The 24603-nt window shown below is 36.8% G+C and overlaps 1 protein-coding gene and 1 long non-coding RNA gene across 3 annotated transcripts in view; one reads left to right on the top strand and one right to left on the bottom strand.

The window, feature by feature from the left end:
- LOC147840339 (uncharacterized) overlaps positions 1 to 18906 on the top strand; it is a 328044-nt gene extending 309138 nt beyond the window's left edge. Inside the window, exons 2-3 of the long non-coding RNA XR_015511671.1 lie at positions 13211 to 14983; positions 15267 to 18906. This is a non-coding gene — a long non-coding RNA (uncharacterized LOC147840339). The remainder of the gene's footprint in view (positions 1 to 13210; positions 14984 to 15266) is intronic.
- Positions 1 to 22826, bottom strand: part of LOC147833390 (uncharacterized) — a 76963-nt gene extending 54137 nt beyond the window's left edge. For both annotated transcript variants that reach the window (XR_015511574.1, XM_087287329.1), the window contains exons 1-2: positions 22758 to 22826; positions 5523 to 5614 (exon numbers count right to left, since the gene is read on the bottom strand). The gene's annotated coding sequence lies outside the window, so the exon portion shown is untranslated. The remainder of the gene's footprint in view (positions 1 to 5522; positions 5615 to 22757) is intronic.
- Positions 22827 to 24603: the final 1777 nt, after the last annotated feature.

The following is a 24603-nucleotide window of genomic DNA, read 5'->3' as shown; positions in this document are numbered from 1 at the left end:
AGCTTACCCAATTTACCTGTACTGCATGTCTTTGCTGTGGGGGAAACCGGAGCACCCGAAGGAAATCCATGCGAACACGTGGAAAACATGCTAACTCCACACAGAAATGTTAACTGACCCAGCCAGGGCTCGAATCAGTGACCTTCTTGTTGTGCTGTGCGATTGTGCTAGTTTTTATGTAACTATTATTTTTATCTTCTGTGGGTTATGGATGAACTATGGTAACTCCAAAAGTTTAATAACATTTATTTGACTTTTGGAAATCACCAAGCGACCCCCTGTCATTGTCCCACAACCCCCCAGGGGTCCCGACCCCCTTTTTGAGAACCATTGATTTACAGAATTATTATTATATAATATTATTTTATTATGCTGACAGGATTGTGAATACATTTTTTCTGCTTCTGTGGATTTAGGATTGATCTTTATGTTTAATTAAACTACTGAGAGTATTTTTAATTCAGATTAATAAAAAGTAATTTACTGTATTTTAACAAAAAAAGATTTTGTTTATAATAATAATTTTATTTTATTTATTGTTTATATTTATAGACAACGCAATACCATTTTATGTCAGAAAAAGAATTCAATATTCAGTGCAATGAGCCTGATTTTCAGTCACTTATTATTCTGCAATAAAAAAATCTCTAAATAACAATATTTTAATTTACATATAGAAATGTTTCCATACCTTGACAAAATAACCCACACCTATTAAATCCAGCATAGCCAAAGAAACTCTAATTCCCATGATATGCGTGCGTGTGTGTGTGTTTGTACAGTAAACATAGACATACTCTTTGATTTTGGTTGATAATGTTGGGTTAAAATTATCACTTCAATCTTTTTCAATTACAGTCCTTTCAAAAAAAAATTTAAATGAATAAACAAACAAAGTTTTCCCTAATTTTGTTTTGCACTATTTTATTTGTATGCAAATGTTTTGGCAATGCAAGTGTAAAATACTGACAATGCACAAACCCAAATGTCAGTTTTACTAGAGCATCTGAATCAACTTGACTTGATGACATTTGTGAGGTAAATTAATGCTTTTAATGAAACCAAACTTGTCTTAAATGTAACAGCCCAAAACCAATGTAAAAAAGCTCTCTGATCTTTTAACAACACAATGAACATTATGTATGTGAATATTTATTTTACAATGGTAAGCTAATGGCAAGATGTAAGCAATAAATAACTTTATATGATGCTTTAATGAATTTACATGTATATTTATTCATTTACAAGACACTTTTATCAATAGAGACTAAAAAAATGAGGGTGAAACAAGTCAAGTCACAAGAAAATCAATATGTACACAGCAAAATCGCTGGTGTGAAAAGAACACTCACAGTATCAAATTTAACACCAGCAAAGAGTCTATATGTGTCCAGACTATTGTGTAAATTTGACACTCTTGATTATGTTAACTTTTTCACACTTTGAGTGTAAATTCAACACCCATTATTGTTATTAAAATCTAGTCAGTACCAAGTCTTTTTAAACCTAGTCAACACTATTTGTTGTTGTTTCTGCACTACACTAATGTCAGTACTTAATTACAGTGTTAATTTTTAACACTCTCCTTTTAAGATCAACACAGCGTAAGTTGAATATAGCACTGGTGAGTGTTGAAAATACAGATTTATAGTAACCCTTTTGTACGTTTTGTTTTATAAAATTAAAATAGTATGAAACTTGCAGAAAATATTGCAAAATTTGCTTTATTGTTAAATTATTATTCAATTATTATTTTTTGCTAGATTGCTTTATTGAGGTACACCAAGTTTAACATTCACATTCAGACACAGCATATAAAACTCTTTAGTTTGAAGTTAATTCCAATCTTAAACAAAAACACAACAGAAAACAATGTAAGTTCTCTTATCACTGTCATATGAAAACCGCCTGTCATGAGGTCTAAATAATTGCAGGTCTCATTTACTTTATGTAAGTTTTTAAAACCAAGAACAAAGAACAGACATATTTACAATAGAATATAATAGGAAGTGCTGATGTTGTATCAATATGAATATGAATCTGTATGTCTTTATAATGAAAGCTTGTTTAAGTCCCCTTTGCTTTGTACAATTACTGAAATTACCGATAAGACGAAGGCTAAATAATTGCACAATAATGAGCCTGTCTGAGAGACAAGAGGAGACACATCAGACAGCTGGCTAATTTTCCCTGACCCTTCCCTTTCACACAAACTCTTCTCTTGTCCCTGTTTGAGCGCTTCTTTCTTCCCGCGCTCCTCTCCTCCTCCCCGGAGAGCGCGCGAGTGTTTTGCATAACGGCTGCGTCGCGTTCATCGCGTTGAGGAGTGGCGCGGAGGTGGGTCGAGTCGCACGGACTGGCACTGAGGTAAAGCTTTCTCGTTTTTCATCCTGACCAAACCGCCTCCTCTCCTCCTCCCGAGCGTCCCCTCCTCCTCCTCAGCCCTCCACACACTGGCTGTCCCCGTCTCTCCAGGAGGCAGTTGTCAATCACCGGCGTCTCTCAGAATCCCGCCGGAGCTCATTGTGCCCGCGGTCGCCGGCGGAGGCAAGCGCTCGGAGGCAGCGGCGGGCCGCAGATGGAGAGTGCGCTGTCAATCATTGTCACTAATTATTAATTTCTGTCACTCAGCCCCGTGGCAAGCTCGCTCTCCGGGTCCCCCTCCTCTCGGTCTCCCTCTCTCGCGGTGCTTCTCTCTCCCAGGGTGAGTTGATTTGGTATGCCATCTCCGCGACGGAGGATTCAACCTTTCATTATGTGTCACACACACACGGTGCTCTCACCTGGGTCACTCCCCTTGACTCCCTGCTTGGTTTTAATTGTATTTTACCTTACACCCCCTGCTAAACCCTTTGCACCCTTTGACCTTCGTCCTATATTGCGCCTCCTCAACCCACACCTCGGCTTATTCACTGTCCTGTATCTCCATCACATGAAGAGAGGAGTGGAAAGGAGGATGAGCATATGGCACCATTAAATTACACCTCGCTATTAGGAAAGTGATAATAAACTTGATTTGACACGCACTGTAATTTAAAAATATCTAAAATTACAGAGGTAACATGCGGCTCAGTGGTTAGCATTGCTGTAAGAAGTTGCTGGTTCGAGTCCTGTTCGGGCTAGTTGGCATTTCAGCTGTGGCGACCCCTGATAAATAAAGGGACTAAGCCGAAGGAAAATGAATGAATGAATAAAATTATGGTAATCAAATAGCTTTCATTGCCAGAATTTTACGGTAAAATGCAAAAAAAATATGTATACATTATTTTTATGCTAAACTATTTTATTAGGGGTGTATTGTACAGGAGTATTTTGAAGTACCAACACCTACACAAGGTACTTTTGTTACACAGATAAAAACATATTCGTAAGAAGATGGGGATGAAAAAGTTATAGGCTCATCTCCAATAACATTCTCACACGTAATTATAAAAAAACACTAAAGAAAGCGATCAGTATCATTTACACAGCTCCTAAACATATTCATGTTAACATAAATAAAATTCAAGTAATGCAATAAACATTATTTATCAAAATTTAGATGATAACTCTGATGAGGAAAAGAAAAACTTAACAACAGAAAAACATCAATTAAAAAAACATAAAAGGTTAAGTGTCATGCAGGGAATACTGGGAATCTCAATTTACAGTTATTGACTGAACATATGAAGTAAACTTACTGCTAACCAGCTTAAAGATTTAGCATTTTCAGTTTTTTTTTTACCATTGAAACCATGGTCATTTTTACAACACAGATTTGGACTTAGTGAGGCAAACACTATCCAGCGGTTTAACAGTGACCATGGTTAATGAATGAACTAATTAAAATCAAAACTTGATTAACACAAAATTCTGTTCAACTACAAACCTCAAGATGTCAAATTCACTACATTTCCTCAAAATGTGCTTTTTTTTAAACAAAAGAATTCTTGACATATACCCTGACCTCTCTTCTTAAGCAATTTTAAAACTCTTTAAATCATTTTAACTTTTAATTATTTTTCTAATTCTAATTTATTCTTCTGCAGGGCTCGTAAAATGTCTAAATTCCTGGTAGCCCTTCCCACAGGCACTCTTCAGTTTTTGGTAGCCCGAATATAAATTTAGGGTAGCTCAAATAGAAAATACATTCTTAAAATTATTTATAGCGACTCGATGGCACAGTAGGTAGTGCTGTTGCCTCACAGCAAGAAGGTCGCTGATTCGAGCCTCGGTCGTGTCATTTGGCATTTCTGTGTTAAGTTTGCATGTTCTCCCCAAAGACGTGATATAGGTGAATTAGGTTAGCCAAAAAAATTGTCCATAGTGTATGTATGTGTGCGAATGAGTGTGTATGGGTTTCCCAGGGTTTCCCAGTGATAGGTTGCAGCTGGAAGGGCATCCGCTGCGTTAAACAAATGCTGGATAAGTTGGCAGTTCATTCCACTGTGGCGACCCCAGATTAATAAAAGGACTAAGCCGAAAAGAAAATGAATGAATGAAGATTATTTATACATTAAGTGTAAGTCAAAAAAATAAAAAAATAAACAGACATTTCCTTTTACAAGCTGACTGCCAATTGTTTATCGATCCTGTTGAATAACTGCGAAAGGTAGACAGATAACATTAACTTATCTTTATTAACTTATAACATGTATTCTATCTTTCTTAAGCACATCTGATCTGCACGTGCTCCAGCATATGCTTTCCATGGAGATGCATGCACTCAATTAATTTTAAAATGAACATTTTTTTGTTACAGTCTGAATGACTAACCAACGTATCTCAATCTCAATATTGCATAAAAATATATATTTGAAGTTTGCATAACTTAGACAGGCCTAAAATGATGTTAAACTGCTTTTTCACTAACCCAATAAAAGACATGTCCTATTAACCTGTACAGTTCTGTACAATTCTGAGGTAAGAAATTAATGTTATGAATAATTAATTTAAATTTTATTTAATTTTTTTTAATTAACCCTGAATAAATGTATTTTTTATACTTTGTAGAAGTCATTATTTGGAGCATAAGGTATAATCAGACTGCTCTGTTTATGCTGCTGCTATAGACACAAGTTAATGTGATTTAAATACGAAACATATGATTATTACATTTAAAACTTAGCTCAGGCTATTCCTGTATCAGAATCCTATGTCGGTGTGATCTCTGAGCGAGCGACGAGTGTTTGTGTGCTTCAGTGCTGTGCATTTCAGTACATAACAAGCGATTAAACTGATAGAAAAACTGCAATATTTGGAAGGTAGATGATCATTTTGTGGCTTTTCTCTTTTTTTTATCAACAAGTGGATTTATTGCTGCCGTATCAGCAGCACAACACATAAATAATTATCCACTTTGTGAGTTCATGCAAAGGCATTGAAATACATTTTTCCTTCTGCTGGGCAGTGTGTAGACAGATTTTGGTTGCCCTACTAAAAAAAACAATAGCTCCGAGACACCAGGCTACCGGATTTTACGAGCCCTGTTCTGTGATGAGGGGGGATCATGGGAGCCCACAATCAATGAGGTGCTTACATACCTTGAATGTGCTTCTCTTTCTCCTTCACTCTGCACCTCCATCCATTCACTCTGCTTTGCATCTTTTTTTTTTATCTTCCTCCACTCTCAACCCTGAAGAGAAAGGGTGTTTCAAAAAACAGAGATGAAGCACTCATCAGAAAAATTCACCACACCCTCAGTACATTCTTTGAGTCTGTGAGTTATGAAAACATTATCTTTCCTGACATCAACCGCTCACAGTCTCCGAGAAGCACCTCAGTCGACAAATTACACATCACCGCAAAACAAGCAACTTAGCATTCTTCAAAAAACAGCTGTCAGGTGCAAAAAATAAATAAATAATCAGAAACAGCCTTTAACTGTCTGGCATATAGAACACATCAAATGGTTTACAGTAAATGCTGTGATCTTGTTTAAATATGTCGCCTTTCATGTTCAAAAACCACGTCAGAAAAATATATTGCATCTGACAGATTTAAGAACATGGATAACCATATCTGATAAAGGGTAACATACTAAAGAAATAGCGGAGGAAGGAGAACACTATTTTTAAAGTGTACACATCATGTTCTAGACAGACTTAAAAGCCCATCGCATCCAGTAATAAGCAAATAATGAATTTCATTTTGTGTTCTCCATGTTTGTGACATTGTGACTTGAAAAGTAATGGATGTAATTGCTAAAGGAAGCAAAAAAAAAAGTAAATTGCACACCAATTACAGCTACTTGTGGAAATCATGCCTATCTTCATATTGAAGAAGCATCAGTGAGGGGAAGAGAGTGGAATGTGCTTATGCAGTTTCTAGCTAAGATTTGAAGACTGTTCATGGTCAATTTACAATTAGACATTTGGTTTCAGGCATAAGATTGAACATTTGATGTAAAATATTCAAGGAAATGTTGTGGCACACAGACTTCATCTTTTCGAACATCCCAGCTTTATAGTTACCATACAGGATTTTAAAGCTTAAAAACTTATAAGTTAAAAAGTTATAGGTGACATGGTGGCTCAGTGGTTAGCACTGTCACCTTACAGCAAGAAAGTCAATGGTTCAAGTCCCAGCTGGGCCAGTTGGCATTTCTGTGTGGAGTTTGCATGTTCTCCCCTTGTTCGCGTGGATTTCTTCCGAGTGCTCTGGTTTACCACACAGGATTAATTAAACTGGCTGTAGTGTAAGTGTGAGTGTGTGAATGCAAGAGGATATGGGTGTTTCTTAGTGCTGGGTTGCAGCTGGAAGGGGTAAAATAAATGATAGAATAGTTGGCAGTTCATTCCGCTGTGGCGATCCCTAATTAAAAAAAAGACTAAGCCGAAATAAAATGAATGAATGAACTTTAAGATTTGTCAATGATTCTGAATGATCCTAAATATTTCTTCTACACACCAAGTTTACATTTAATTGTTCGAAAATGCAATATATATGCAGTATAAACTGTAATATTGAGCATTGTTAGTTATTATTATTATTATAGATTAAAAAATGCTGCCTCATACATCTGTCTATATTTTTTTACTTATAACTATACACACTGTTCTCCTGTACATGTTTTGTAACTGTAATTTAATTATTTTTAATTAAAAAATTGAATTGCTGTAATACATTAATATAAAAATATTGTGGATGGTCTAATCGATCGGCCGGAGATTAGTATCGGCCGATAATTACATTTAATGACTCAATCGGTATTCGCTAATTTGGCCGATCTCATGAACCAATCCCAAATGTGTGTTTACATGTTTACAAGCGAAAGATGCATGAGTGTACCTGGGTTTACATATAGCAGCTAATGCATGTATTTAGGCCTTTTTACATATAAGAACAGAAAGTTTTGTGTTTTTGACAATATTGTAAACATGACTGGAAATATTAGATAAATTAAAAAACTAACTTTAAATTGTTTTTAACGTGAATATTTAATATTATAACTTCTTGTAATGTACTTATTGCCATAAACAGTAGTTTATAGAACTATTTCCTTTTAGTAAGTAATGGATTAATAGGTGCATTTTGACTTCTTATGCATCAAATATGCACTCTAATCTTTCTTGATTTAGACATTGAATTCCTTTTTCATCATTTGCAGTTTTCAAATTGCATTGTTAGTAAATTTTCTTACCAAATTTTTATATCTGTGATATCTATTATGTTCTATAAAGCTGCTTCTGGCCATGTCATGTTCACACCTAAATTATTAAGAGAGATTTACTTAGGGGATTATATGCAGCATCTTTTATTACTTCTCTTAAGTAAGGAGAGTTCTCCACTTAAGGATCTAATAGGAAAAATGTGCTTAAGGCATTACAAAGCTTGAAGTATCAGAATTAGTACTCTGTCTGGGCCGATCACCATGACAAAGTATCAATACTCGGTATCAGCTGCAAAAATCTGATCGGAGCATCACTAAAAATATATTATATAATTTATTGTACCATAGTTTCAAAAAGTAATTAATCAAAAGCATAGATGTGAAAATGACATTTTACAAAAAATCCTATTTCTAGTTTTAACATTACTTCCAAGCTACATAAAAAATGTCTCTTTTTTGTTATATAATTCTTAATTCTATCACATTACTACCATCAATGGGTGTAATATTTATGGCGAAATGTGATCTGTGTTCATTACCTAAGGGGAACTTTCTAACTTTCTAACACAAAGAACAAAAGTGACTCCGAAAGAACTGAAGAAAAACTTTGAATATCAATTCATTTCAAAAATAGTACAGCCAAACTCTAAAGAATAAAAGAGATCCAAAGAGAAGAGAAAGCGAGGGAGTGAGAAACGAGGCCATAGGATTAAAAGCTAATAGCCAGGGGTGCTTGTCCTGTCTGATTTGCTCTTAGTACAAAATGTTTTCACACAGTAAAACCGCCCTATCACCACAGGTGTTGGCACAATGCTGTGATTGCCCTTGACAAGAGAAAACAGCGGAAAGGCTCCAAAACCTGGAAACTTTGAAAGACAAGGTCACAACTTTGCTTGACATCAAAGGTTAATCCAAGAAAAAGAAGAAAAAAAAACAATAAACCAGCAAGTTTATTCAGCATCCTTGAGACATCACCTTCACCCAAAGCGAATAATGGCTCTTTTGTGTTTGATATTTTTTTCAGTTCATGTTTCTTGGACAATGGTGAAGATTTAAATGAGAATCAGAGTGAGGGAATCTACTGGTAAAGATCCAAAGCTCAAATAACGAAAGGGCGGCACGACTCTTGACTTGCAGAGAAAAAGGAAGAAAGTGTGTGCAATCAAGAAAAAGCATAAAGCAACATTAAAACAAAACTGTCTAGCAGAAACTGCATTTACAGTTTAAGCCAAGATGTCTCTATGTGAAGCCGGCTGCATCCATCCTGCTTTTGTCTCATATACATTTATGCTCACAGCCGAGGCCTGAATCTAACATTTTGCCAAACCTGTCAACCCTGATGACCTAAGAAACTTTTACAGACATTAATGGGGAAAATCAATTTAAAAAAGTTAGATGACTTGCAGCAAATGCCAGTGATGAAAATGGTTTTATTATAATTTTTTTTTTAAATATGGCTATTTTAAATTTACAATATTGTATTAATTGCTGTAATAACTAGGGATTCTCTGATTAGGATTTTTGCAGCTGATACAAGTACCAATTCCTTGGTACTTGGTCAAATGGTGACCGGCCAATACAGAGTACCGATTCTGATGCTCTTTAGCTTTACAATGCATAAAGCGTCATTGGAGATCTTGCTTTACCTAAGAGTAAAAATAAAGGTGTTTCATATAATCCCTTAAACACATCTCTTATAACCATTTAGACATGAACATGTCATGGCCAGAGCAGCTTTTCGGAAAATAATAGATAAAACTGATTTAAAAAATGGTAAGAAAAATTACAAACAATGCAATTTGGAAACATTGCAAATGATGAAAGAAGAATGTCTCAATCAAAAAAAGAGTTAATTTTCCATTACTTCTTTACTGAAAGGCCTATAAACTACTGTTTATTGCAATAAGTAAATTACAAAAAGGTATTTTATTAAATATTTATGTAAAAAATATTATTTTTAACTAATAAATATCAAGTTTGTTTTATTTATCTAATATTACCAGCCAGGTTTTAGTGAGAAAGAGAGATTAGCAGTGATTCTTTACTGCTCTATTAATTGAACCTAACAAATGTAATGCTTGAGTTGCAGCCGGAAGGGCATCCGCTGCATAAAGCATATACTGCATAAGTTGGTGATTCATTCCACTGGCGACCCCAGATAAATAAAGGGGCTAAGCCGAAAAGAAAATGAGTGAATGAAATGTAATGCTTAGAACATCACTGTTCCTCTCGCAATCTGTTCTCTTGCTCATTCACTATCATCGCCATGATTTCCAGAGTTTTTAACTAATTTGCAGGTGTCACGGAGCCACTATGAATATGCGGTAGACTCTCTAAGCTTGCAGGGGAAGTTATTCGGTTGGATACTAGTTAGGGTGACCGCTCCGCTTGCGTCACAGCAGCTCAAAACACTGGATATACAGTGGTTGCACTTGCAACAAATTGACCATCACTCGTGTAAGTTGCCAATAGGCTCACTGTATAAACAGTGGTTACACCACATCTGTATTTTAGCTGCTGTGTTGAAAGCGCAGTGATCTCTCACACTAATGTATGTATAACACGGGTGCACACTTGCATCTTCCTCTGCTTGTAAACTCATAACACTTGCAATCGGTTCATGAGATCAGCCAGATCAGCAAGTACACTCTCAGAAATAAAGGTACCTTTTGTATCTTTAAAATTTTTAAAAGATACATATTTGTACCCAAATAGTCCACAGTGGTACCTCAAAGGTGCATATTAGTGCCCAAATGTAACTAAAAAGTACCTCTGAGGTACCATTATGGACCCTTCAGTTACAAATAGGTACCTTTTGGAAAAATTAATGCCCCAGTGACAGCTCCTGTAACTTTTTTGCTGACAGTGTGCTGATCAAGTCATCAAACGTATTTATCGGCCGATACCGATCTCTGGCTGATTGATCCGAGAATTCCTAGTAAGAAGTTTATGTATGTGTAGTATAAAAAACTTCATCACATAACCAACCAGCATCACTTGCAGTAGATTTACTGCCATTCCTATTTCCCCTCCTTTGACCTCATGCTATGGTGACCAGATTTCTGAAATGCAAACTGGGGGCATTTTATAGATCAGGCACTAAAATAGCATTGCAATCTCATTCATAGTTATCTATAGGGACAATACATATTTTACTCTTAATAAAAGTTGCTACAGAGTTTGCATGTTCTCCCTGTGTTCGGGTGGGTTTCCTCCGGGTGCTCCGGTTTCCCCAACAGTCCAAAGACATGTGGTGCAGGTAAATTGGGTAGGATAAATTGTCCATATTGTATGAGTATGAGTGTGTTTGTGAATGTGTGTGTGTGGATGTTTCCCAATGAGGGGTTGCGGATGGAAGGGCATCCGCTGCGTAAAAACTTGCTGGATAAGTTGGCGGTTCATTCCGCTGTGGCGACCCCGGAATAATACTGGGACTAAACCGACAAGAAAATGAATGAATGAATGAATGAATGAATGTTGTAACTGAAATGTCTTGCCAACTATAATCCAGACTAAATTACAAATCCATGCAATGTGACTATTGTAGACTCACGCATTGCGTTATTGATGCTGCAGCTGAAACAATATATTGTGCATCCTAGTTCTCATCATCAGCCATCTAAAAATCTGGACAAGTGGGAGCTTGCCGATGGTGAATCCGTTTGACAGTAATCCTCAACAACTTGCATACCTGCATTTTGTTAGCAACGGTTATCTTACAATGGTTCCATTGATTCCCGAAGAACAAAATCATGCAGCACCCAACATTTTTTTCTCAATCAAATATACATCATGATAGCAGAAAAATGAACAATCTAAATCTTTGTTCCAGTCACTTCATTCAAACTTCAGTTTCATTCCAACTTTAAAACAGCTCCAGTCTGGGACGAAATAACCAAATTTGCATTATCCTTTGATAATTTCCTCACCCTGACTCATGGATAGCAAAAATGTCCATAAAATAAGCACAATAATACACATAAAAAATAAAGCACATAATGGAGAGCCATTAACTTTAGGGTTTCTTAAATTGACAGTGCTGCGCTTTAGAATACATATTTCTAATTACAAAATTAACAAAAGGTTACCATGCAAGTGACAATAAAAATTCACAAACTGCACTAGCATTTTGTACTTGCAGAGTCTTAATTTTAGGCCCAGCTCACAGCATATCTTGTTTAGGTCTCTTGTTCTCCATGATCTATATTTCATTTGTGCAGTCAGTCTTTGCTGTAATTCTCTCCGTCCTTTGCTCTTGCTTAGGTTGCAGCTTCACTGCTATGTAAGCACTCTCAAACGCACACTGTGCCCACAGCAGCAGGTCTCCAACTGTCACTTCTCTTGCTCCACAGTCGTTCACACTCTCTATCCGTCATCCGGCGAAGGTCTTAAGCCTGACAGTTGCAGCAAACACCATCACGTACAAAAAAAAAAAAAGAAAAAAAAAAGCTGGGAGTCATCACTTTTAAATCCAGCAAAAAGAGCATCAATGAAAACGGTATGTTTTCCAGAGATCTGACATGCACTTGCACAACTGGCTGCTCAATTATAACCTTTGGGCTGATGTATAAAATTCTGCTGATGGATTCACTGGACCAAGAGAGGCACATGTGGTACTGTACAGTAAGAATACAGTAGCAATGTCTCTGTCATTTACAGCGGTTAGCATATTTGACTTGTTGAGCTGTGGTGTTCATTTTCAGCCCTCCAGCCCACTTTCAATATTTGTAAACCCACCGGCAGCAAAATACGATTGACATAAAAAACATCATCCTAAATTTTGAGGTCACTGCTTGGAAATTTTTCTAACAAAAGTAAGCAACATTTTTAAAGCATATTTTATGAGTTACATATATTCTAAAGCACAGCATGAACATCTTAAATATCTGAAAAAGATTTAATCTGAGCCAATTCCATCCTCCACAAGTGGTAAATTCCACAATTATCTGACAACCACTAATTAAGAGGGACCTATTATGCAAAAATCTCTTTCATAAGGGGGTCAAACATAGTTGTGTGGCAACAATGAGTGAATATAGCCAGCCCCTAATTACAAAAATGAATTCTATTTTTAATAATCGTAATTGATAAAAACAGTCTGCAGGATTTACATCCTCCCTTTGTACATGTCATCAGAGGGAGAAAGCCCCACCCATTCATTTCAATTCAATTCAGCTTTATTTGTATAGCGCTTTTACAATGTAGATTGTGTCAAAGCAGCTTCACATAAATGGTCATAGTAACTGGAACAGTGTAGTTCAGTTTTTAGTGTTTAAGTTCAGTTCAGTTTAGCTCAGTTCAGTGTGATTTGAAATCATTACTGAGAGTCCAAACACTAAAGAGCAAATTCATCGCTGATTCATGACAATCTCTTATTCATTAGCATAAACTGCCCTGAGTGAAATGTAGTCATCTGCCATTGGATTTTTCACCTGCTAAAGATTATGTTAGCAACTAAGAAGCAACTAAGAAGAGTCACTTCTTTTGACATAAAAGAATTTCACAGAGATAACACTAGTCCTGTTTGAATCTGCCACTATGCTGATGCACATGCATTTGTATTTCCTCCCCCCTTTAAAAAAATTATGTTTTTTTTATTATTTTATTATTTTAATTTAGAGTGACAGTTCTCAAAATGGCACAATTTGGATTTGGATAGTCAAATAGTCATTAAAATTTATGTGTGTGCGGTATTTTGAGCTGAAACTTGACATCACTATTTATTTTACATCTTGTAAAGGGAGCATAACAGGTGCTCTCTTTAACTAGCAGCTTAATTTTCCAGTTTTCACTGACTTTGAAAGATTGTGAGATACTCTAAAGTAAATAAAAACCCTCTGACCGCAGGTTGTCCAGATGAAGGCCAAAGGAAGACTTTTTTTAGCCACAGAAAAGCTGATAATTTCAAATATGAGATTTCTAGAGTTTTGTATCTTTACAATGTTATTAACACATTCAACTATTATCTAGTGTCTCAGCATACAGTGCCCTGTCTTTTAAGATAATTTGAACTAAGAGGTCGCCTTGTAGTGACCAAAACTCCCATAAGCAGAAGAAAATCATGTTGTGAGGTTTAATTACTGGTCCAAAGTTAACTACATTGATTAAAGTGAGTTTCATTGATTTGGTTATTATGGAAAACATCATGGTTATTTTCTAGCATTCATCATAATTGCTGTTCTCTAATTTTGGTCACTGCGTGTTTTCTTAACAAACCCTGTTTTACATGCATGGTATAACCGCATCTAAAATTCCTTAACATTTTGATTGATGCCGTTCACATTAAGTCTACAAAAAGAAATCAACACAAAATTTCAGAAGATGAAAAAGTTCTTTGAATTAAACATTTTAATTGATGATTTGCTTTTATATCCACTACAATACTGTTATAAACACAGGCCAGTGAAAACAGACTGGGAAGTGATATTGTGCATTGCCATTTGAAGCTGCTCGAGTAGGCCACATTTCTCAGGGAATCAGCTGAGTGCTCTGGCAGTGACCATGCCCTTACTGACCGTCTGAAAGGTGTTACTGTGTGAGATGTGGTTTCTGTGGGATTTATTACCACAGTAGTGTCTGTCCTCAACTCTTACACTCCAGTAAAATACTGCTCACAATCTCTGCCTATATTTCCAAGGGGCAGCAAGCATTTTCATTTATTAATCAATGTCTTTATTGCAAATGTGTGTAAAGCTCAGAAGAGAATTAAAGATCAGTCCTTTCCCAACTTCATAGGTGGTCCATTTTACATGCATGTTTTAACCTGATTATGCTTAATGAGCAAGAAATGCATGTGGTCATGTAAAGTCGTTGACCTGTTTTCTTTTATCAGAGTAAGGTTATAAATGGCTCAAGCACAAACGTATCGTCGCAGCTAGATATTGCCCCTTACAGCGATTTCACCCAGCATGTAAACGCATTAGCCTGCTTTCTGACATTTTATTACAGTGCACACATGTGATATGTGACAGAAAAGCATCCTTACTGTGGATTTAAGCACATCCAGACAGAGCAAACATTCTGCTTTGAAGGAAGAGGAAACATACTGCAAATTCAGACGCTTTCTTGAACCAGAGAACTGTAAGAATGCGTTATTATCTTGGGCAGCAGAAGTAGTACAATCAAAATGTTGCATCTCGAGAGAGAGCAATATATGAGCTGTAGGCTTTCCTACTGAAATGTTGCAATACTCTTTAGTTTTTTAATGATTTTTTTATATATTGACATATGACTTAACAAATTAAGCACTTGGATATAGAGATGCAAATTTGTAGATGGGGTGGGTGAGGGTTAGCTATCAGCATATTGGTGTTCACATGTAAATTTTTTTTTACAGCCTGATTTTCATCACAAGAATATGATTTTTCCCTAATATACAGTATAAAGTATTTGGTTAAGTTAAAGAGCCCTTATTATGCATTATAAAAGGTTATATTTTGGTTTTGGGGGTCTCGAACAACAGCCTGATGTGCATACAAGGTCAAAAAACACTTTCATTGTCTTATAGTGTGCATTTATTTTGACCTGATTATCCCAATGACTCCCATATGATTTGTTGAGTGATTCATTTGTTCCAAAACCCCTTCTTCAATCTGTTGTGATTGGTCTGATGACCCTGTCTGTTGCGATTGGTCGACTGGGTTCAGCACGCGCGAGAGAGAAACGCCCACCACAGTTATGAAGTAGCAGAGTATGTGACAGTCCAATGCAGGGATGCAATAAAGCAATGCAGTTACCTAACCCCAAGTAATAACAATGACACACATTCAGTATTAATCCACACAGTGGCAAAAGTTGAACTATTTTGAAAATTAGTCACGCATGTGTAAGGAACAGCTGATGTTGGCCATAGCAAAGACAAACGGCAGAGGATTGCGAATTCAGAAATGCATTTTTTTAATTTTTAAGGCCTATACAGATTAAACCTGAGAGATACAGTACAAGCACTGATCTGCAATAGATAAGTGATAACAAGCTGCGCGGAGTGATTACAAGTTACAGCACACTTTTAAATACATATTTTGCAACATACAAAAAAACGAGGCAACAATTTTAAATACACTTTCATGTTATGATCCGGAGGAAGAAGAAACTGGTCTATTTGAACTGCAACAGTTACTGACAAAGTCTCTGTCAAAGTCCGACAAAGTCCTATACATAATGGTCCTGACTGCTCCTTCCTTTAATAGCGGTCAACGAATCCCACGTTGCAGCGTAGGTTATTGTATCAAAATCAGAAAAATGAATTAACAAAAAAAGCACTAGGTAGGTTATACTGTGGTATTGTTGAAAAAATAAACATTACCCTTTTATTCCTCACAGCCAAATCTCCATCTGTCAGTGATTGTCATCTTCGTGTCATGATTAGTCGCGTAATCCTCATGCACTGCTAGTGTCTGAAGAGAAAGGCACGTTCATGTTTTACCGGATACGACACTACATATTTGGTGATGTACAATATCGACGCGTTCAGCCAAAAGATTTGAACCTAACACGATTCATTAATTCGACCGAGTTGACTATTTCATTAAAGAATCAATGATTTTAAACACGGTGCACTTTCAGATTTAAACCTCAGCTGGATGTTTTTATTCACTTTGTGCTGTTCTACACACTGCATGAAAGTTATTTGCAAAAACCCCTAATAGGGACTCTTTAGATATCTTACAATTTTTAAGATTTCATGCATTCTTGCAAACACCAATTTTCTTTTAAAGATATTTAAATCGTACTGACCTCAAATGGAACTTAAACAGCATACATTTTGAAGTAAATATATTGTAATAATAAATACACTAAAACATATGTTATTGTGATTTTGGATAAAATTGGGCATTCACAAAAAATTAAATATAGTAAATAGAGCTAAGCAATATACATCTTGCTTGCCATCTAAATTCTAAATTGCCAATGAAAAAAACATACTTTTTTCCAATGGATCATCCTAGCCAGCCGAATTCTTGACCCGCTGATCTCAACAGTTGTGAGAGAATGTGTAGGAGTTGGACCACCTATCATTGTAGCTGCAAAAGATGTAGGAGAATGCAAGATCTTAGCGATCATCTTGTCGGTTTGGATGTCCAAGATCTGTCACCATCATCAATAGCATATCGGTAAGGACTGCCATCCCACTAGTGCAGGTAGTTCTGAGCCGACAAGACACTGAATGGAGGACAGGAGAGAGAAAGGGGACTCTAGGGTGAAGGACTGAAGGACGAGAGGCTTCAGGAGTCTTTGATTAGTCCAGCAGTGTCAGGATAAACCTGCAAGACACCAAAAGAGCAAGAAGAAAGAAGGAAGACAGTCGGTCGAAGTGGCAGGAAGACAGCCTGGTCACTTCATCTGCCACTGCCTGTGGAGGAAGTGGAAGTAGAGGAAGAAAGAGGGCAAGAGGAACCGCATTCAAATGCATATGCCTGTTCTTCCCTTCTCTGGTTAGTCTCGGCAGCTTCACGTCTGACTGGAGACTCCAGCAAATGACTTGATGGGTGCCAATCCACTGTCAACACCCATATAGCTGTCCCACATCACTGCACCAAAGCGAGCACGGATCACATTTGTTATACCCCCAAAAAATGTTGCCTAATGACTCCTTCTCGCAGCCTGGGTCGCACGCTCTCTCGCCCCACCGCCAGAACGTCCCTGGCCATGCGAGAAGAACATGTTTTAAACCCTAGCTTGATGAGGGCGGAAGGCCGGCAATATGTTTTTCATGATGCCTGTGAATAGGCAATGAGGAACGGGTGAGTTGAGCGACATGTCTCGCGTGTGTATGTGTGTGCACAGCTTCGGACAACGAGAAGAAGAACCATCCGATTACCCGATCCATCGTGTTCCATTAAGTTTAAACAAGCACTCACATGCAACCTCGGCACTGGGCTGAGATGTCCGGGACGCTGTATCTGCACGAGGCTGAGATAATGGCATCTGTCGCTGTTCCTTTAGTCACAGTCGACCCAGCGCTGCCCATTAGCCGGCTGCTGGCTGACTGCCCCAGCTCGACACGCTCTGATGGCCCAACACAAAAAAAAAATACAGGATCCGACCGGCGCTCCTGTCTCACTCCTTACTTCCCCTTTTTTCCCTCCCCCCCCAATCCTACTGTCATGACTAGAGGCTGTCTGGCGTTGGATTTTGTTGGCAAAGCAGCGCTCTAATAAAAGAGGGCCCTGACAGTGCTGAGGTATGACTACTGCTTCCCTCTGATCCATACCAGAGTAGGACAGGCCAGCGGATCAGGTCCCTAATTCACAATCAGAGCGCTGCTCCTGTAAGACAGATCTCTCCTCACAGGACACCTCGCTTGGATCGCGGAGCTGCCAGACAGCGTTGTCTTGATGTAAAAAATAACCAGCACCTGGCGAAATGGCAACCGGAGCGCTTTCCTCAAGTCACACCGCTTTGTTTGGAAGGAACAGAGCGTCGTTTCATCTCCTTGGGTGACACGAGATAAGAGCAAGTGCGCAGCTGACAAATGTCTATCAGTTTCCGCTCCAGTGTGGCACTTTCTAAACTTAGCATAACCAGCCATCAGAAAAGTTCCAGTCACTTTGGTGTTAGCACTGTAGCATAACAGTGTCAACGTTGCAGCTGGGCAGGAGGTGTGGAGCGATAAGCGTTCCCAATTATTAGCCAAGTTTGGTCATTAATGTTTGAGAAAAGGGGGGTGGAGGTGGGGTGTGCAGTCACGTCACTTTTGATAAAGCAAAGCAATTTCGGCTGCTGCTATTCAGCCAAATTACAGTTGTACATCATGCTGGTTTCTCCCTCATTGTACAAGTGTGTGATGTTAACATTTCATTAGCATGTTGGTCGCCACTGAAAGGGTGAGAGAGAGACAAGACAAACAATAACTAGGCATAATGAAAGAAGAGCGTATACAGGTCTAATTCACAGACATTGGCGACATCTAGTGGGTTAAATCAGCACTATCAAGCACACTTGTTTCAGCAAATCTGTTTGACCATAGGTTAAAAGCAAAAGTTTTAGGGGAAAGCTAAAGGATTAGTTCATTCATCCATTCATTTTCCTTCGGCTTAATCTTTTTATTAATCAGGGATCACCACAGCGGAATGAACCCGCCAACTTTTCCAGCATATGTTTTACACAGCAGATACCCTTTCAGCTGCAACCCAGTACTGGGAAACACCCATACACACTCATTCACAAACACTATATCCAATTTAGTTTATTCAATACTGCATGTTTTTGGACTGTGGGTCAAACCGGAGCACCCAGAGGAAACCCACGCAAACACGGGGAAAACATGCAAACAATGGCAACTGACCCCACTGGGACTCAAACCAGCGACCCTCTTGCTGTAAAGCGATGGTGCTAACCACTAAGCCACCATGTCACCCCCAAAGGGATAGTTAACAGAAACAATTTAATTTGCTGTGAATTTACTTACTCACAACTATCTATATGTAGAGACTGTGTATTCAATGTAATAATGCTGTAAACATGTTTATAGTGTGTGCACAGACTGATCTATTGAATTGATAAGACCTCAGTGTTTACACTGTATATCATTTTTCAACTCAAAGTGCTGGTAATAATCGACTTCTTAATCACAAAGAACCATAGTTTAAACCAGAGGTGCCCAGACTTATTTGTATAAAGGAATATAAACCAAATATCATTATGAGCCGTGGGCCGAAGGTAAGTAAACCAAGCTGTATTACATTAAAGATGCCATTTATAATTTCCTAATTTATTTCATAAAATTTTAAATAAATAATAAAAAAAAACATTACTTTAAATTGTAATAACTAATTCACTGTAACTTTTAAAATGTAAATGTATTGCAATAAAAACTGTGGAGTTCACTGCTGAATATATTAGTCAAGCAGACTCTGCCTTTGCTTTGATTTGCTCCCCAAAGTCTCTGCATTGTCCTCTATCTATCAGGGGACAGTATGTACATTAAACTAAATCTGATTAATTTACAATATTTCATTGAAACATTTAATTTTAGTAAGCTTTTAACAATAAGTCAAAAGGTTACATAAGATTGGAAATGACAATATCTAAACCATCCCCATCATTCTTCCTCTCTTCTCAGATGGGATGGCGGGCCAAATCATCAAATTACCATGGGCCAATTTCTGTTTAGCAGAGAGAAGATTTTTTCAACATATTTCCAAACATAATAGTTTGAATAACTTTTTTCTTAAAATATTGTTTAAAGGGGCTATAAATTTTAAACCTTAAAATGTGTTTTAAAAAATTAAAAACTACTTTTATACTAGCTGAAATTAAAAGAAATAAGACTTTCTCCAGAAGAAAAAAGATTATCAGACATACAGTGAAAATTTCCTTGCTCTGTTAAACATCATTCATTCATTCCTTTTCTTTTTGGCTTAGTCCCTACCGGGGACTATCCGGGGGTCGCCACAGCAGAATGAACCGCCAACTTATCCAGCACATGTTTTACGCAGCGAATGTCCTTCCATCCATGCCTGGATACTCATCATTGGGAAACATTCATACACACTCATTCACACACATATACTACAGACAATTTATCCTACCCAATTGACATGTACCACATGTCTTTGGATTTGTGGGGGAAAACGGAGCACCCAGATGAAACACACACGGGGAGAACATGCAAACTCCACACAGAAACGTCAAGTGACCCAGCCGAGGCTCGAAACAACAACCTTTTGGCCATCAACAAGGCGAATGTGCTACCCATTGGGCCACCGCGTCGCCTGTAAAACTACATTTGGAAAATATTTTTAAAATAAAAAAATTCAAAGGGGGCTAATAATTCTGACTTCAACTGTATAAAACAGCATTTTTTTTATTTGGGTGAACAAACTATTTAAATGCTTAAAATGAAGGCAAAGTAAAATGTTTTATGACTCAAGATTTCCCTTTGCCGATTATTGTAGTCTTTTCAAAAGATATTACAAAAAAATATTACAACAACTAGTTTTCATGTTACTGCGGTTGTTATTGACATAGAGCCGTTTGTTACTTGGTATAAACACTTGAATTTATCAGTTTATCAATTCTGATAGTGACTCATGACTAATTGTCATCTCATATTAATCTGTTACAGTTTATGGAGAATCGTAGATACACAAATCCAATTCGTGAAATTCAAAACACGACTTAGAAATAGACAATTCCAGTTTCTAAATTCAAAACACAATTTAGAAATACATAAATCCAATTCGTAAAATCAAAACACAATTCATAATATATACAAATCCAATTCATTTGGTGAAAACATTTATGATTTTTACTTGTGACTTCACAAATTGTGTGTTGTATTTATTAATTGTGATTTGAATTTACGAATTGGAGTTTGTAAATGTGAATTGTGCTGTGCATGTATGAATTTTTTTTTTCAAACGTATTATTTTTAGACTCAATATTTTATATTTCTGACTCAATATTTGTATTAAATGGATTGACCTTAAAATGGGTCTGAAAGATTAACACACTGCCTTAATGATCCATCCCAAACATTATGGTTATTAGAAATTAACAGCTTAATTAATATTATACATAATTATATTATACATATTATGCCTATATTCAGTACCTCAGGATAATGGCAAGTGTAAAAATTTAAGTAATTAGGCATAATTGGCTTGTGAATGCTTGTTTTTTTCAGCCATTTATAAAAATAGACTTACTCAGAAAAAAAAACTTAAATCTAAAACAGACTCCTAATTGACCAGAATTGTTTAATTATTCCTTCACAAGTTGTAAGACGAGTTGCTAGTTTTGACCAACATTTCTATAGCACATCAGAGCAGTAGCCATTTGAAGGATTTTTACAAGAAATTAGAAGCTTAATGAAGTGCACAGAACTGCTGTCGGTGTTTTATTGCCAGTAAATTGCATTGACGTGGAGGTCTCATAATGAGTCTTGACAGTAGCTGCGAGGCGTATCTGCTTTTTATTGGCTTCATGTGATACAACTGCGTTACTCAAGCTTGTATTTAACAAGACTCCACGAGTAATGATGCCTGAGCCAATAGTGTTCTCATAAAACTGAATTAAGCTTCAACACTTGGAAAAATTATATATATTTAAATAATAATAATAAAATGTAGAATTACCATTATTATTAATTGACGGTCAAGTAGAGTACCTTTTGTTTAATGAGTCGCAGTCATTTTTTATTTTTTTGTAAAAGGACATGAAGAGAAGAAAGTATAATAGATGATTAGAGATATCAAAGACTAAACTGCTTTAGACGTAACTCAGCACAGGAATACTACACTAATACATTCTACCAGAAACTTACATTTTCACTTATAAAAAATGTTGTCCTCAAAAAATCATACAAAAACAAGCAAAAAATCATACAACTGAATGATAGAAAGCTTCCTTAATCATGGTCAGCTTCTCCTACGTCAAATGATGTCACTTTCGAGTCGTGTATTGCACGAGTTTTATGTTAAATTTAATGCAAATGTAACAGGACTGACAGAAACATGGGGACAATTGTAAAATAGAATTTATTTATAATTTCATGTTTTTAAATCAATTGATGTCAATGATAACAACTTAAACTTATTATTTCTGAAGTTTTTTTTTCTAAATAACAATTTTAGCAAAACAAAACTATAAAGCTGTAGGCTCAATTGTGCTGAGGACAAGGACGATGACAGACTTAAATTTGTAAAGTGTTTTGACATCAGAACGACGTACAGAAATCAACCATCGGACTATTTTAGAAATTTTTGGGATTAAATACTTTTTATTTACTGTATTTATGTTTTTATTTTAGGAACAGATCATGCATGTTTGTAGTATAATGTCCCATAAATTTATGATAGTCCACATCACACCATGTTGTTTAACATTAATGGAAGTTTAATTGCAGTCCTCTGGCGCCCTCAACTGTCAACAAACCGAACGTCGAACCGAACTTCAAATTAAACGAGACAAATTTAACATAAAATAAATGTAAAACATAGCACATAACTTGCCATCTCAGTTACTGTCTTTGTGATTGAACCATATGGTCTCTTAAAATAAAGGTATTTTTCGCCCTTAGTCTACTTTATGTCATCGGTTAATTTTACGATTCAAAGCGGAAACTTTAGAAAGTGAGGTGATTGCGCTTTCAGGTGCTATAATTTCAATTCATGTTATAGTTTTATATGTAAAAACGTCGAGTATTTAAATTGTTACTTACGTATCGATAATCCACTTAAAGAGAATGCAGCCGACGTGACTGGATTTGGTGTCTGTTGAATGTTTCGTCAATGAATCATTTAAAACGGTTGTCTGAACTGCAGGCGTGAACTAGATTGATCTAATGAACTTAAAAGATTCGACTCTTTAGATTTTCGGTAAAATTTATAACTTAAACTTCAAAATGATCAACGAACACTTACTTATTTGGACAACGTTTGAGATTCGTGTAGCAAATTAAATTGGACCATAACGATACAGTGAGTTTTACAGCTGAGGAAATTAACAGGTGAGTAAATTGAAAAATATTTAAGCATATCTACCACATTTAATTTATGACATACATTTTAAAAGTTTATTAAGGAAAAAAACATAATCTTAGAGTGTCATTTGAGCAAAAAAAAAAGCTAGATTTCAACGTTTATTTCTAGTGTTTCAGTGAACATTTGTTCATTTTATTTTTGCTCTTCCAACTTATTTAGTAACTAAGAATTTGTTATAATAAGTTATAAAAATGGCGAGGCAGTGGCGTAGTAGGTAGTGCTGTCGTCTCACAGCAAGAAGGTTGCTGGGTCACTGGTTCGAACCTTGGATCAGTTGGTGTTTCTGTGTGGAGTTTGCATGTTCTCCCTGCCTTCGCGTGGGTTCCCTTGGGGTGCTCCGGTTTCCCCCACAGTCCAAAGAAATGTGGTACAGGTGAATTGGGTAGGCTAAATTGTCCGTAGTGTTGTGTGTGTGAATGTGTGTGTGGATGTTTCCCAGAGATAGGTTGCGGCTGGAAGGGCATCTGCTGCGTAAAAAACTTGCTGGATAAGTTGCCGGTTAATTTCGCTGTGGCGACCCCCGATTAATAAAGGGACTAAGCCGACAAGAAAATGAATGAATGAAGTTATAAAAATCATAAAACAAAAGGTGTCCCCATTTCAGTTGTGTGGACAATGATAGCACATGAGTACTGTTTTCAGTGCGTGTTTTATTTCTCATAAATGATAACACCTTTGGCAAAATGCGAGACAGGCATAATGTGTATCCTATAGGCCTATGTAGTCTGAGAAACAAGAATCACAAGCAAGCTTAAAGATAAATGTGTTGTGTTCTTTAAGTTTAATTTAGTTGCTGTTAAACAAAATTAGATGAGAGCTGATTGCAAGATAAAATGAAGCATCTCTAAGGACATGCTTGGAATGGGTTTAACTGATTCAAATGTCCTGTCACTTCAGCCGTCTTTATTATCTTTATTTTACAGCAGATTTCATCAGAATTAAAAACAACATGCTGATTGGTGATCGGGAAAAGTGAAAGCAAGTATTACAAAGTTTTAATGCGAGCAAAACTGCATTGGCACCTCAGAACCGGAATGTAAGTAATTAAGGTTCATCCTACAAAGTGCTAGGATTGCATGATCTATCCTCCAAAGATGCTGTAACGTAACTGAAGGGCAACAGTACAGCAAAAGCAGTTTAAATTGTGTTAGTTAGGATCCCTGAAATCCTCTGAGGTAAGTGCAATCACAGTGTCCCAGAGGTCAGTTGGAACAGCACAACTCCTCCTCATTCTTGTGTGAGATGTCACAACATCTCTGGGCCCCAAGCCAGTGTGCATACACAACACCCACCCACCATTTCCACCACATACATGCATTAGCTCCCACAGTCGAGACACATTAAATCACATTTCAGTCCCTTTCATACACAAAACATTTGGGTGACCAAGTGTGCATATGTGCATTAGGGGCTTGCATTAGGACAACTCTACATAAGGCTTCAGAAGTATACACTCAATATTGTTGTGCACTGCAAAATTTTCACAGACGTCTGCCACATTCATGTGTTTAGGAGTAAACCAGT

Source organism: Danio rerio, chromosome 16, assembly GCF_052040795.2.
Source record: "Danio rerio strain M-AB ecotype USA chromosome 16, GRCz13ab, whole genome shotgun sequence".
NCBI classification, from domain to species: domain Eukaryota; kingdom Metazoa; phylum Chordata; class Actinopteri; order Cypriniformes; family Danionidae; genus Danio; species Danio rerio.
Note: the sequence above shows the minus strand (reverse complement) of the source record. Positions and strands in the feature narration are given on the sequence as shown.